General features: G+C 48.0%; 9 non-coding genes across 9 annotated transcripts; all 9 read left to right on the plus strand.

Annotated features, from left to right (window-relative positions):
- Positions 1-9268: 9268 nt before the first annotated feature.
- LOC135047557 (U1 spliceosomal RNA) lies at positions 9269-9432 on the plus strand. The gene has a single exon (XR_010239580.1). It is a non-coding gene; the product is annotated as a U1 spliceosomal RNA (small nuclear RNA).
- Positions 9433-9584: 152 nt separating this feature from the next.
- Positions 9585-9747, plus strand: LOC135047585 (U1 spliceosomal RNA). The gene has a single exon (XR_010239606.1). It is a non-coding gene; the product is annotated as a U1 spliceosomal RNA (small nuclear RNA).
- Positions 9748-10393: 646 nt separating this feature from the next.
- Positions 10394-10557, plus strand: LOC135047555 (U1 spliceosomal RNA). The gene has a single exon (XR_010239578.1). It is a non-coding gene; the product is annotated as a U1 spliceosomal RNA (small nuclear RNA).
- A 152-nt stretch (positions 10558-10709) lies between these two features.
- On the plus strand, positions 10710-10872 carry LOC135047589 (U1 spliceosomal RNA). Its single transcript, XR_010239609.1, has one exon. It is a non-coding gene; the product is annotated as a U1 spliceosomal RNA (small nuclear RNA).
- Positions 10873-11543: 671 nt separating this feature from the next.
- LOC135047545 (U1 spliceosomal RNA) lies at positions 11544-11707 on the plus strand. Its single transcript, XR_010239569.1, has one exon. It is a non-coding gene; the product is annotated as a U1 spliceosomal RNA (small nuclear RNA).
- Positions 11708-11859: 152 nt separating this feature from the next.
- On the plus strand, positions 11860-12022 carry LOC135047572 (U1 spliceosomal RNA). Its single transcript, XR_010239594.1, has one exon. It is a non-coding gene; the product is annotated as a U1 spliceosomal RNA (small nuclear RNA).
- Positions 12023-12693: 671 nt separating this feature from the next.
- LOC135047565 (U1 spliceosomal RNA) lies at positions 12694-12857 on the plus strand. Its single transcript, XR_010239587.1, has one exon. It is a non-coding gene; the product is annotated as a U1 spliceosomal RNA (small nuclear RNA).
- A 152-nt stretch (positions 12858-13009) lies between these two features.
- LOC135047541 (U1 spliceosomal RNA) lies at positions 13010-13172 on the plus strand. The gene has a single exon (XR_010239566.1). It is a non-coding gene; the product is annotated as a U1 spliceosomal RNA (small nuclear RNA).
- Positions 13173-13843: 671 nt separating this feature from the next.
- LOC135047570 (U1 spliceosomal RNA) lies at positions 13844-14007 on the plus strand. The gene has a single exon (XR_010239592.1). It is a non-coding gene; the product is annotated as a U1 spliceosomal RNA (small nuclear RNA).
- Positions 14008-14016: the final 9 nt, after the last annotated feature.

Raw genomic sequence — 14016 nt, forward strand, 5'->3', positions numbered from 1 at the left:
TTCAGACCAGATCGCTTCAATTTATTTTCACCCAGCGGGCAATCTGGTTTGCACTGCACATGCGTATGCGCCACAATGCGTAAGTGCGACGGTCCGGAGATCACAAGAAGATTGACAAGAAGAGGGTGTTTGTGTGGGTGGCAACTGAATGTTTCTAGGGAGTGTCCGGAAAAACACTGGAGGGACCCGGCGTTTTGTGGGAGGATTTGTGACGTCACCTCAATGGCTGAGTAAGTGCTGAGCTGTGCAGCTCTTGTGCACATGTGATCACACACCTGCACAGCAAATTTTCCCTTCCGCTGTAGGCGACAACTACCTGATTACAGGGATGCAAAAAACACACCCTAGCGATCAGGTCTGAATTACCCACAATGTGCATATTTGCAGAGCAACAAGCTACAGGGAGCCTTCCACCCCCCCCCCCTTTCCCATGGGAAGGGGGGGGGGGGGTTGTTTGGGTTAGCTGGACATTCCCCAAAAAAGTGACTGTCCTGCAAAAATTGGGATAGTTGGGAGGTATGTTCAAATACATTTATTGTTTTGCATGCAGGGTAAATACTGGCTTCTTTGACATTTAGCCACAAATGCTGCACAGCTGAATTACAGTATTACACTGCAATTAACAGTTATGCTAGGACATTCCCCCTCCCAAATCTACCTCTCTCTGCATGTTACATCTGTCCCACAGTGGCGTGCGGTGAGGTCAGTGGCTAGTGAGGCACTACAGCCATAATGTCCGCCGAATCCTGCCCATGACCCTTAGCCAATGCCCGCTACTGCCTCTGAGCCGATACCCGCTGCCACCGCCAATGGCTTACAAACTCGCCCACAATCAACTGACCCAGCCCTCCACCACTAATTTCTATCTCAGTCCGATGCCGCCAATGCCCGCTGCCTGCCTGCTCATTGTTCTCGTTATATATTATAAATTTTTAAAGAAAAAAAAAATGAGTGTTTGGGACTGGGAAGGGTGAGGGAGGAGGACATGAATGCAATTTTGTTGTCCAGGGCTTCCATTAACTTAAAGGAGAAGGGTCTGAATGGGTTAAAAAAAATGCGTGAGGTCCCCCCTCCTTAGTATAACCAGCCTCGGGCTCTTTGAGCCGGTCCTGGTTATTTAAATACTGGGGGAAAAATTGGACAGGGGTTCCCCGTATTTAGACAACCAGCACCGGGCTCTTAGACCGGTCCAGGTTCCAAAAATACGTGGGACAATAGATGTAGGGGTCCCCCATATTTTTAAAACCAGCACCGGGCTCCACTAGCCAGAGAGATAATGCCACAGCCGGGGGACACTTTTATGTAGGTCCCTGCAGCCCTGGCATTACCCCTCCAACTAGTCACCCCTGGCCGGGGTTCCCTGGAGGAGTGGGGACCCCTTAAATCAAGAGGTTCCTCCCCTCGAGGCACCCAAGGGCCAGGGGTGAAGCCCGAGGCTGTCCCCAGCACCCCTGGGTGGTGGGTGCCGGGCTGATAGCCATGTGTGTAAAAAAAGAATATTGTTTTTTCGTTGTGGAACTACAAGGCCCAGCAAGCCTCCCCCGCTTGCTGGTACTTGGAGAACCTCAAGTACCAGCAGGCGGGGAAATAACGGGCTTGCTGGTACCTGTAGTTCTACAACAACAAAAAATACCCAAATAAAAACACAAACACACACAGCGTGACAGTAAAATTATTGAGACAGGCTGTAGCATGTGGGTGCATGTAACCCTATAAAAGTGATGGATTGGGTGACTATTACAATACCCACTGTTGCTGTCTGAAAAATGATGGATTTATAGATTGCTCTGCCGAGACATGTTTTTTTCTAAAATGCACCACAGGTATGGATGGATAGTATACTTGACGACACAGAGGTAGGTAGAGCAGTGGCCTACTGTACCGTACTGCTATATATTATATTATTTATTATTATTATTATCCTTTATTTATATGGCGCCACAAGGGTTCCGCAGTGCCCAATTACAGAGTACATAAACAAATAATCAAACAGGAAAACAGCAACTTACAGTTGACGACAATATAGGACAAGTACAGGGTAAATAAACATAGCTACATCAGCAGATGACACTGGAATAAGTATCAGGTGGCAGAAGACTGCTGGATTTGGTGCAGCTGAAGATTATTAAAGTAAGAAAAGAGTAAGCACATGAGGGAAGAGGGCCCTGCTCGTGAGAGCTTACATTCTAAAAGGGAGGGGTAGACAGACAGGGGTGAGACAGATGGGGTACATAGAGAGCATGGAACAGAGGTTTAGGATGAGATTTGGCTGGGTTTGGTGAAGAAGTGGGTCTTGAGAGCCCGTTTGAAGTTTTGTAGAAAGGTGGAGAGTCTGAGGGGGAGAGGTAGGGAATTCCAGAAAAGTGGTGCAGCACGTGAAAAATCTTGGAGGTAGGAGTGGGAGGAAGTAATCCGTAGGCAGGAGAGTCGGTGTGCATTAGCAGAGCGAAGAGGACGGGTGGGAGTGTAAAGCGAGATAAGATCAGAGATGTAGATGGGAGAGGAGTGGGTGAGGGCTTTGTAAGCAAGTGTGAGAAGCTTGAAATGGATTCTGAAAGGGAAGGGGAGCCAGTGAAGGACTAGTAAGAGAGGAGAGGTGGACGTAGTGCGTTTGGTGAGGAAAATGAGCCGGGCAGCAGCATTGAGGATAGATTGGAGTGGAGAGAGGTATTTGTCAGGAATGCCAGTCAGGAAGAGATTACAGCAGTCCAGTCTGGAGATGACCAGTGAGTGGATAAGAGTCTTAGTAGCATCCTGGGTCAGAAAGGGTCTGATCCTGGAAATATTTTTTAGATGAAAACGGCAGGTTTGTGAGAGGTGCTGAATGTGTGGTTTGAAGGAGAGGGAGGAGTCAAGGATTACTCCAAGACAGCGCGCTTGGGGGGTAGAGGAGATAGTAGTGCCATCAATAGATAATGAGATTGTAGGAGGTGAGATTATGCGGGAGGGAGGGAAGATGATCAGCTCGGTCTTAGACATGTTAAGTTTAAGAAAGCGCTGGGACATCCAGGAAGAGATAGCAGAGAGACAGTTGGAGATACGAGTGAGGAGAGTAGGGGAGAGGTCTGGAGAGGAAAGATAAATTTGAGTGTCATCAGCATAGAGATGATATTGGAAACCAAAAGAACTAATGAGCTTACCTAGTGAGGACGTATAGAGAGAGAAGAGAAGAGGACCAAGGACAGAACCTTGGGGTACCCCTACAGTTAGTGGAAGTGAGGGGGAGGTGGAGTCATGAGAGGAGACAGAGAATGAACGGTCAGAAAGGTAGGACGACAACCAAGAGAGGGCAGTGTTACGCAAAACAATGGAGTGAAGGATTTGCAGTAGGAGAGGATGGTCCACAGTGTCAAAAGCAGCAGAGAGATCAAGTAGAATAAGTAGAGAGTAGTGTCCCTTAGATTTAGCAGCATGGAGGTCATTGCATACTTTTGTAAGGGCAGTTTCAGTGGAGTGGAGAGGACGGAAGCCAGACTGGAATGGGTCAAGCAGTGAGTGTGAGGAAAGAAAGGAAGTAAGGCGGTTGTAGACAATACGCTCAAGGAGTTTGGAGGCAAAAGGGAGGAGAGAGATGGGTCGGTAGTTGGAGATAGTGTTTGGATCAAGGGTAGGTTTTTTAAGAATAGGAGAGATGAGAGCGTGCTTGAAGGCAGAGGGGACAGTGCCTGATGAGAGGGAGAGATTGAGAAGGTGGGAAAGATGGGAACAAGCAGAAGAAGAGAGGTGGCAAAGGAGGCGGGAGGGGATAGGGTCAAGTGGGGAGGTGGTGAGGGGACAGGAACGAATGAGGGCCATGACTTCCTCTCCAGATGCATGGGAGAAAGATGACAGAGTTGGTGCGAGGGATGGGGAGGGTTGGTAAGGGATGGGAGAAGGCTGGTTACTGATAGTCTGGTGTGATGTGATGTCCTGACGTATGGAGTCAATTTTGGATGTGAAGTAAGTGGCAAAGTCAAGAGCAGAGAGTGAGGAAGGGAGACGAGGTGGAGGTGGGCAGAGGAGTGAGTTGAGAGTGGCAAAGAGGCGCCGGGGGTTGGAAGACTGGGAGGAGATGAGGTTCTTGAAGTATGACTGTTTAGCAAGAGAAAGGGCAGCACTGAAGGATGAGAGCATAAGTTTGAAATGGAGGAAGTCTGCCTTAGAGCGTGATTTCCTCCAGTGTCGCTCAGCAGTACATGAGCATTTTTGCAGATATCTGGTGCATTTGGTGTGCCAGGGTTGAGGTGTTAATTTGCAAGGGTGAATAGTGGTTGGTGGAGCAACAGAGTCAAGAGCAGAAGTAAGGGAAGCATTGTATGTGGAAGTGGCTTGTTCAGGGCATGAGAGAGAGAGAATAGGAGAGAGAAGTGAGTCAAACAGGGAGGAAAGGAATGTGGTGTCAATAGCTTCAATGTTACGCTTAGTGATGGTAGCCTTAGGAGGTAGAGATGGGGAAGTCGAGAGAGATAGGTTGAAGGGGAGCAGGTGGTGGTCAGAGAGGGGAAATGGGGAGTTGGAAAAATCAGAAATATCACAGCGGTGAGTGAAGACCAGATCCAGTGAGCTCCCATTCACATGGGAGGGTGAGGAGGTCCACTGGGAGAGACCAAGTGAAGAGGTGAGGTTAAGGAGTTTAGAGGCAGGGGATTGTGTGGGGATGTCAATAGGGATGTTGAAATCGCCTAGGATAATGGTGGGAATGTCAGAAGAGAGGAAGTGAGGAAGCCAGGAAGCAAAGTTGTCGATGAATTTGGAAGCAGTGCCAGGGGGCCGGTAAATGACAGCTACTCTAAGATGGACTGGTTGGAAGAGGCATATGGTGTGGACCTCAAATGTAGAGAATATAAGGGATGGTTCTGGTGGTATGAGTTGGTAGGAGTAACTAGAAGGTAAAAGGACCCCAACACCACCCCCATGGTGACCCCCAGGTCGGGGTGTGTGTGTGAATGTAAGGCCCCCAGCAGAGAGAGCAGCAGCAGAAGTAGTGTCAGAGGGCATAATCCAAGTTTCAGTAATGGCTAGTAGGTGTAGGGAGTTGGAAATGAAAAGGTCATGAGTGGGGACCAGTTTGTTACAAACAGATCTGGCATTCCAGAGGGCACAGGATAGGGGGTATGAGTTTGTGGGAGAGATGTGAATTAGATTTTCAGGGTTGCTGTAGCGATGAGGTGGGATTAACTTTGAGGGCAGGGATGATGAGAGAGTAGTGATGGTACGGGTGCCTGAGCTAGGAGGGGAAACTGCAGGAGGTGGGCAGGGAGGGAGGTCAGTGTGATGTGGATGGGGGTGTGGGGAGGTGACAGGGAAGGGAGAGAGGGAGCAGGGCTGAGTTGTGGGGTAGCAGGACCATGGGGCAGAGGTGAATGAAAGTGGGGTAACAGGAAAGGTGGGGGAAGGAAACAGAGGGATGGAGGGGAGACAGAGGAGGGGAGAGAGGAGGAGGTGGAGGAGACTAGTGGGGAAGGATAAAGATACATTATTAGGTAGACACTGAGTGATGTGGGGAGTATAAGAAAACCTTGACATAGTGTTAAGTAGGTAAATAGGTTGAAGTAGTGGAAGTAGGAGAGGAGACTGTAAGGCAATCCGAGCAGAAGAATTGCAGAAATGCAGGTGAGAAAAGCAGTGTAGGCTCAAGGGGTGTAGATTTAGTATGAAATGAGTCAAAAGCGTAGATAAAGTGGGTGCAGAAATGTATTTGGAGTGTAAGAAATGAAAGGATTGTGAGAGGTTTAAGAAGCAATGGTAATTATGTTAGATGTTTTAAGTGTTTGCAGGTAAAATTGCATTGGTGCAGCTGTGCTTAAAAAACAAAATTACAATAATACAGATACAGGCATTTGTAGGTGAAATGGATGGTTTATGAAATGTCCAAGTAAGGTAGTTCTGTGCTATGTAATCAGATGCAACAATCAGGAGGTGAGTGATCTGAGGAGTAAGTGACTCACATTTGTTATTAGTTCTTCAGTTTTCTTTGTTTTGTTAGATTGGTGTGCTTCTGTTTTCCTTCTTTTTCACTTCGATTGAACGCTGATTGAACGCTGATTGAACACTGCTGTTATGTGTCAATTTTATCACGCTTTGATAAAAATGCACGCTTAGATCAATAAATGCACAGCCAAATGGCTTTGCACAGCCTACACCATTGGACTTAAGTAGAAGACTATTACAAGTGAAACCAATAATTGAAATCTGTAACCACACCCCACCCCCTCAAATGCCAGGCAATAAATTACCTTAAAAACAACAACCAGGCATTCCACAAAGATTAAACTGGGTCTCTATCATTCAAAACTTTAAAAAAGTACTTAAAAATCACATACTATGCGATAATGTTTCAATTTGCATTACCCAGCAGAATTAGCTTTGCATATATAGATATAGTGCAGCAGAATATATTGGTGGTTGTAGTCAATTGTAATTACCTGTAGGTGACAAGAAGAGAAGAAACGTCAATTCACAATCGATATCAGCTGAAGATAAATTAACGCTGATTGAACGCTGCTGTTATGTGTCAATTTTATCACGCTTTGATAAAAATGCACGCTTGGATCAATAAATGCACAGCCAAACGGCTTTGCACAGCCTACACCATTGGACTTAAGTAGAAGACTATTACAAGTGAAACCAATAATTGAAATCTGTAACCACACCCCACCCCCTCAAATGCCAGGCAATAAATTACCTTAAAAACAACAACCAGGCATTCCACAAAGATTAAACTGGGTCTATATCATTCAAAACTTTAAAAAAGTACTTAAAAATCACATACTATGCAATAATGTTTCAATTTGCATTACCCAGCAGAATTAGCTTTGCATATATAGATATAGTGCAGCAGAATATATTGGTGGTTGTAGTCAATTGTAATTACTCAGCAGAATTAGCTTTTCATATATAGATATAGTGCAGCAGAATATATTGGTGGTTGTAGTCAATTGTAATTACCCAGCAGAATTAGCTTTGCAAATATAGATATAGTGCAGCAGAATATATTGGTGGTTGTAGTCAATTGTAATTACCCAGCAGAATTAGCTTTGCATATATATAGTGCAGCAGAATATATTGGTGGTTGTAGTAAATTGTAATTACCCAGCAGCAGCTCTACTGCACTCAACATCACCAGTGCTCACAATATATATAATGCTATATACTATGCCATAGTGGTGCTTACTATATAACACCCCCTACTGCGTTCCCCCTGGCAATGAGCATGACACCCAGAGAGTGAAACCCCTGGCAATGAGCATGACACCCAGCACGTGAAACTCTTGGCATTGAGCAGTTTTTGTAAAAGTAATTAGAAGCTTTACTGTAGGGCATAGTGTATCACAGATATTGTGGTGAGTGACATAATATGTTCCAAAGGGCATTAATGTGTGGGGCTTACCCTGCACAGAAACAAAATAACTCACCCAAATCTAACTCTTTCTGCACATGTTATATCTGCCTCCCCTGCAGTACACATGGTTTTGCCCAACTGCTAACAAAATTCCTGCTGCGATCAACTTGGAATTACCCCCATCGATTGATGTTTTCACACTGCTCGTGTATATAAGACATAGGGCCTAATTCAGTTTGGATCGTAATACGCGTTCCAACCGCAAAAACTATGAAGAGGATGGGGGCATATACGCAGGGTCCATCCTGTGCATGTGCCTACATTTTCTCCGGGTGCCCCGCAGAAAATACGAATGCCTCTGCCTGTCAATCAGTAGAGGGCGTACCTTCGCAGGTATATCGCGATCATGAGCCATGTCTCCCATTTTTGTCATTATAGGTGCTCTGTGAGCTGCTGGCCATGCCCCAGCCCCTCTGTCTCCCGTGAATAGAGATTGAGGCTTATTCAGACCAGATCGCTTCAATTTATTTTCACCCAGCGGGCAATCTGGTTTGCATTGCACATGCGTATGCGCCACAATGCGTAAGTGCGACGGCCCGGAGATCACAAGAAGATTGACAAGAAGAGGGTGTTTGTGTGGGTGGCAACTGAATGTGTCTAGGGAGTGTCCGGAAAAACACTGGAGGGACCCGGCGTTTTGTGGGAGGATTTGTGACGTCACCTCAATGGCTGAGTAAGTGCTGAGCTGTGCAGCTCTTGTGCACATGTGATCACACACCTGCACAGCAAATTTTCCCTTCCGCTGTAGGCGACAACTACCTGATTACAGGGATGCAAAAAACACACCCTAGCGATCAGGTCTGAATTACCCACAATGTGCATATTTGCAGAGCAACAAGCTACAGGGAGCCTTCCACCCCCCATCCCCCCCCCTTCCCCATGGGAAGGGGGGGGGGGGGGGTGTTTGGGTTAGCTGGACATTCCCCAAAAAAGTGACTGTCCTGCAAAAATTGGGATAGTTGGGAGGTATGTTCAAATACATTTATTGTTTTGCATGCAGGGTAAATACTGGCTTCTTTGACATTTAGCCACAAATGCTGCACAGCTGAATTACAGTATTACACTGCAATTAACAGTTATGCTAGGACATTCCCCCTCCCAAATCTACCTCTCTCTGCATGTTACATCTGTCCCACAGTGGCGTGCGGTGAGGTCAGTGGCTAGTGAGGCACTACAGCCATAATGTCCGCCGAATCCTGCCCATGACCCTTAGCCAATGCCCGCTACTGCCTCTGAGCCGATACCCGCTGCCACCGCCAATGGCTTACAAACTCGCCCACAATCAACTGACCCAGCCCTCCGCACTATCCTGACTTCTCCCGTCTGCTTACTTTGTGCTTTCCAATGCACAATGCAAACTACAGGTAGTACTGCAGGGCCCACACCCTTTTACTTGCCTTACAGAGCAGCTCTAAGGCTGTTACAGTGCCCAGCTGCTGCAAGAAATCAGCTTGAATGCTTCAGGGGCTGGGGCATAGCCAACATGAGCCCCACACCGAAGGAGGGTGGAGGTGTTTAATGCGAACTAGGGGTCATCCAAGCGCCGCAAAAGGCCGCCATGCCCTGCACGCCCCTTTTCCCTTTTCATATGCAGACGAGAGTTGAAGCCAACTTTGACCCACTGCTTGGATGGCATTACCATATGCAAATCAATCTGCTGCAGGCCTTCCCCCAGGAATGCTTGCACTAGTTGTTGCATTTGGTTTGTTGTTTGGGGGTGCTTCAGTATTAGGCAGCCTTCTGCCCTCCCATGTTCATCTGAAAATATGTGTTCTCCCTGCAGTTGTTGTCCCCAGATGAGAGTTCCCTTGTGCTGCCTCAGTTGAATCTCCTTTACTTGACAGAGATGTGCCTGAGCAGCGGCCCTCCCCAGCCCTATCTCAAATCATACTTATTTTGCATAGGAGATACCATGGTCATGAAGATTGTTTTCCCAGGGTGAGGTTCATTCATTGCATTCTGGGTATGCTGACCCCTGTGATTTCCCCAAATGTGGGAAACTCGACTGCATTATTTGTGGTAGTGGGGGACTGTGTTTGTGCTTTCCTCTGGTCAGCTCTGGTAAAAGTCAGATTTCTTTGTCTCAGATCTTCCTCTAGCCTTGTTCTTCTTTCGAGAGTTCCCTTGTGCTGCCTCAGTTGGATCTCCTTCACTTGACAGGGTGGTGCCCGAGCAGCGACCCTCCCCAGCTCTAGCCCAACTCCTATTTACCTGCCAGGTGAGATACTATGATCAGGAAGGTGCTTCTCCCAGGGCAAGGCTCACCCATTGCACTCTGGGTGTGCTGCTCCTGCGATTTCCCCAAATGTGGGACACTTGACTGCATAATTTGTGTTTCCTCTGGTCGGCTCTCATATAATTCAGATCTCTTTGTCTCAGATCTTTCTCCAGCCTAGTTTGCTGTCTGTTTCCACTTCTCTTTTCTTGAGCCGCTCCCTTCTATGCAGTTGCGCACTATCCTGACCTCTCCCGTCTGCTTACTTTGTGCCTTCCAACGCACAATGCATACTACAGGTAGTGCTGCAGGGCCCACACCCTTTTACATGCTTTACAGAGCAACTCTGGAGCTGTTACAGTGCCCAGCTGCTGCAAGAAATCATCTTGAATGCTTCAGGGGCTGGGGCATAGCCAACATGAGCCCCACACCGAAGGAGGGGTCATCCAAGCGCCACAAAAGGACACCATGCCCTGCACATCCCTTTTTTCTTTTCATATGCAGACGAGGGTTGAAGCCAACTTTGACCCACTGCTTGGATGACATCACCATATGCAAATCCATCTGCTGCAGGCCTTCCCCCAGGAATGCTTGCACTAGTTGTTGCATTTGGTTTGTTGTTTGGGGGTGCTTCAGTATTAGGCAGCCTTCTGCCCTCCCATGTTCATCTGAAAATATGTGTTCTCCCTGCAGTTGTTGTCCCCAGATGAGAGTTCCCTTGTGCTGCCTCAGTTGAATCTCCTTTACTTGACAGAGATGTGCCTGAGCAGCGGCCCTCCCCAGCCCTATCCCAAATCATACTTATTTTGCATAGGAGATACCATGGTCATGAAGATTGTTCTCCCAGGGTGAGGTTCATTCATTGCATTCTGGGTATGCTGACCCCTGTGATTTCCCCAAATGTGGGAAACTCAACTGCATTATTTGTGGTAGTGGGGGACTGTGTTTGTGCTTTCTTCTGGTCAACTCTGGTAAAAATCAGATTTCTTTGTCTCAGATCTTCCTCTAGCCTTGTTCCTCTTTCGAGAGTTCCCTTGTGCTGCCTCAGTTGGATCTCCTTCACTTGACAGGGGGGTACCCGAGCAGCGACCCTCCCCAGCTCTAGCCCAACTCCTACTTACCTGCCAGGTGAGATACTATGATCATGTAGGTGCTTCTCCCAGGGCAAGGCTCACCCATTGCACTCTGGGTGTGCTGCCCCTGTGATTTCCCCAAATGTGGGAAACTTGACTGCATAATTTGTGTTTCCCCTGGTCGTCTCTCGTATAATTCAGATCTCTTTGTCTCAGGTCTCTCTCCAGCCTAGTTTGCTGTCTGTTTCCACTTCTCTTTTCTTGAGCCGCTCCCTTCTATGCCCTTGCGCACTATCCTGACTTCTCCCGTCTGTTTACTTTGTGCCTTCCAACACACAATGCAAACTACAGGTAGTGCTGCAGGGCCCACACCCTTTTACTTGCCTCACAGAGCAGCTCTGGAGCTGTTACAGTACCCAGCTGCTGCAAGAAATCAGCTTGAATGCTTCAGGGGCTGGGTCATTGCCAACATGAGCCCCACACCGAAGGAGGGTGGGGGTGTTTAATGCGAACTAAGGGTCACCCAAGCGCCGCAAAAGGCCGCCATGCCCTGCACGCCCCTTTTCTCTTTTCATATGCAGACGAGGGTTGAAGCCAACTTTGACCCACTGCTTGGATGGCATTACCATATGCAAATCAATCTGCTGCAGGCCTTCCCCCAGGAATGCTTGCACTAGTTGTTGCATTTGGTTTGTTGTTTGGGGGTGCTTCAGTATTAGGCAGCCTTCTGCCCTCCCATGTTCATCTGAAAATATGTGTTCTCCCTGCAGTTGTTGTCCCCAGATGAGAGTTCCCTTGTGCTGCCTCAGTTGAATCTCCTTTACTTGACAGAGATGTGCCTGAGCAGCGGCCCTCCCCAGCCCTATCCCAAATCATACTTATTTTGCATAGGAGATACCATGGTCATGAAGATTGTTCTCCCAGGGTGAGGTTCATTCATTGCATTCTGGGTATGCTGACCCCTGTGATTTCCCCAAATGTGGGAAACTCGACTGCATTATTTGTGGTAGTGGGGGACTGTGTTTGTGCTTTCCTCTGGTCAGCTCTGGTAAAAGTCAGATTTCTTTGTCTCAGATCTTCCTCTAGCCTTGTTCTTCTTTCGAGAGTTCCCTTGTGCTGCCTCAGTTGGATCTCCTTCACTTGACAGGGGGGTGCCCGAGCAGCGACCCTCCCCAGCTCTAGCCCAACTCCTACTTACCTGCCAGGTGAGATACTATGATCAGGAAGGTGCTTCTCCCAGGGCAAGGCTCACCCATTGCACTCTGGGTGTGCTGCTCCTGCGATTTCCCCAAATGTGGGAAACTTGACTGCATAATTTGTGTTTCCTCTGGTCGGCTCTCGTATAATTCAGATCTCTTTGTCTCAGGTCTTTCTCCAGCCTAGTTTGCTGTCTGTTTCCACTTCTCTTTTCTTGAGCCGCTCCCTTCTATGCCCTTGCGCACTATCCTGACCTCTCCCGTCTGCTTACTTTGTGCCTTCCAACGCACAATGCATACTACAGGTAGTGCTGCAGGGCCCACACCATTTTACATGCTTTACAGAACAGCTCTGGAGCTGTTACAGTGCCCAGCTGCTGCAAGAAATCATCTTGAATGCTTCACGGGCTGGGGCATAGCCAACATGAGCCCCACACCGAAGGAGGGTGGAGATGTTTAATGCGAATTAAGGGTCATCCAAGCGCCACAAAAGGACGCCATGCCCTGCACATCCCTTTTTTCTTTTCATATGCAGATGAGGGTTGAAGCCAACTTTGACCCACTGCTTGGATGACATCACCATATGCAAATCCATCTGCTGCAGGCCTTCCCCCAGGAATGCTTGTACTAGTTGTTGCATTTGGTTTGTTGTTTGGGGGTGCTTCAGTATTAGGCAGCCTTCTGCCCTCCCATGTTCATCTGAAAATATGTGTTCTCCCTGCAGTTGTTGTCCCCAGATGAGAGTTCCCTTGTGCTGCCTCAGTTGAATCGCCTTTACTTGACAGAGATGTGCCTGAGCAGCGGCCCTCCCCAGCCCTATCCCAAATCATACTTATTTTGCATAGGAGATATCATGGTCATGAAGATTGTTCTCCCAGGGTGAGGTTCATTCATTGCATTCTGGGTATGATGACCCCTGTGATTTCCCCAAATGTGGAAAACTCGACTGCATTATTTGTGGTAGAGGGGGACTGTGTTTGTGCTTTCCTCTGGTCAGCTCTGGTAAAAGTCAGATTTCTTTGTCTCAGATCTTCCTCTAGCCTTGTTCTTCTTTCGAGAGTTCCCTTGTGCTGCCTCAGTTGGATCTCCTTCACTTGACAGGGGGGTGCCCGAGCAGCGACCCTCCCCAGCTATAGCCCAACTCCTACTTACCTGCCAGGTGAGATACTATGATCAGGAAGCTGCTTCTCCCAGGGCAAGGCTCACCCATTGCACTCTGGGTGTGCTGCTCCTGCGATTTCCCCAAATGTGGGATACTTGACGGCATAATTTGTGTTTCCTCTGGTCGGCTCTCGTATAATTCAGATCTCTTTGTCTCAGGTCTCTCTCCAGCCTAGTTTGCTGTCTGTTTCCACTTCTCTTTTCTTGAACCGCTCCCTTCTATGCCCTTGCGCACTATCCTGACTTCTCCCGTCTGCTTACTTTGTGCCTTCCAACGCACAATGCGAACTACAGGTAGTGCTGCAGGGCCCACACCCTTTTAGTTGCCTTACAGAGCAGCTCTGGAGCTGTTACAGTGCCCAGCTGCTGCAAGAAATCAGCTTGAATGCTTCAGGTGCTGGGGCATAGCCAACATGAGCCCCACACCGAAGGAGGGTGGAGGTGTTTAATGCGAATTAGGGGTCATGCAAGCGCCGCAAAAGGCCGCCATGCCCTGCACATCCCTTTTTTCTTTTCATATGCAGACGAGGGTTGAAGCCAACTTTGACCCACTGCTTGGATGACATCACCATATGCAAATCCATCTGCTGCAGGCCTTCCCCCAGGAATGCTTGCACTAGTTGTTGCATTTGGTTTGTTGTTTGGGGGTGCTTCAGTATTAGGCAGCCTTCTGCACTCCCATGTTCATCTGAAAATATGTGTTCTCCCTGCAGTTGTTGTCCCCAGATGAGAGTTCCCTTGTGCTGCCTCAGTTGAATCGCCTTTACTTGACAGAGATGTGCCTGAGCAGCGGCCCTCCCCAGCCCTATCCCAAATCATACTTATTTTGCATAGGAGATATCATGGTCATGAAGATTGTTCTCCCAGGGTGAGGTTCATTCATTGCATTCTTGGTATGATGACCCCTGTGATTTCCCCAAATGTGGGAAACTCGACTGCATTATTTGTGGTAGTGGGGGACTGTGTTTGTGCTTTCCTCTGGTCAGCTCT

Source organism: Pseudophryne corroboree, unplaced genomic scaffold (genome assembly GCF_028390025.1).
Source record: "Pseudophryne corroboree isolate aPseCor3 unplaced genomic scaffold, aPseCor3.hap2 scaffold_935, whole genome shotgun sequence".
Taxonomy (NCBI): domain Eukaryota; kingdom Metazoa; phylum Chordata; class Amphibia; order Anura; family Myobatrachidae; genus Pseudophryne; species Pseudophryne corroboree.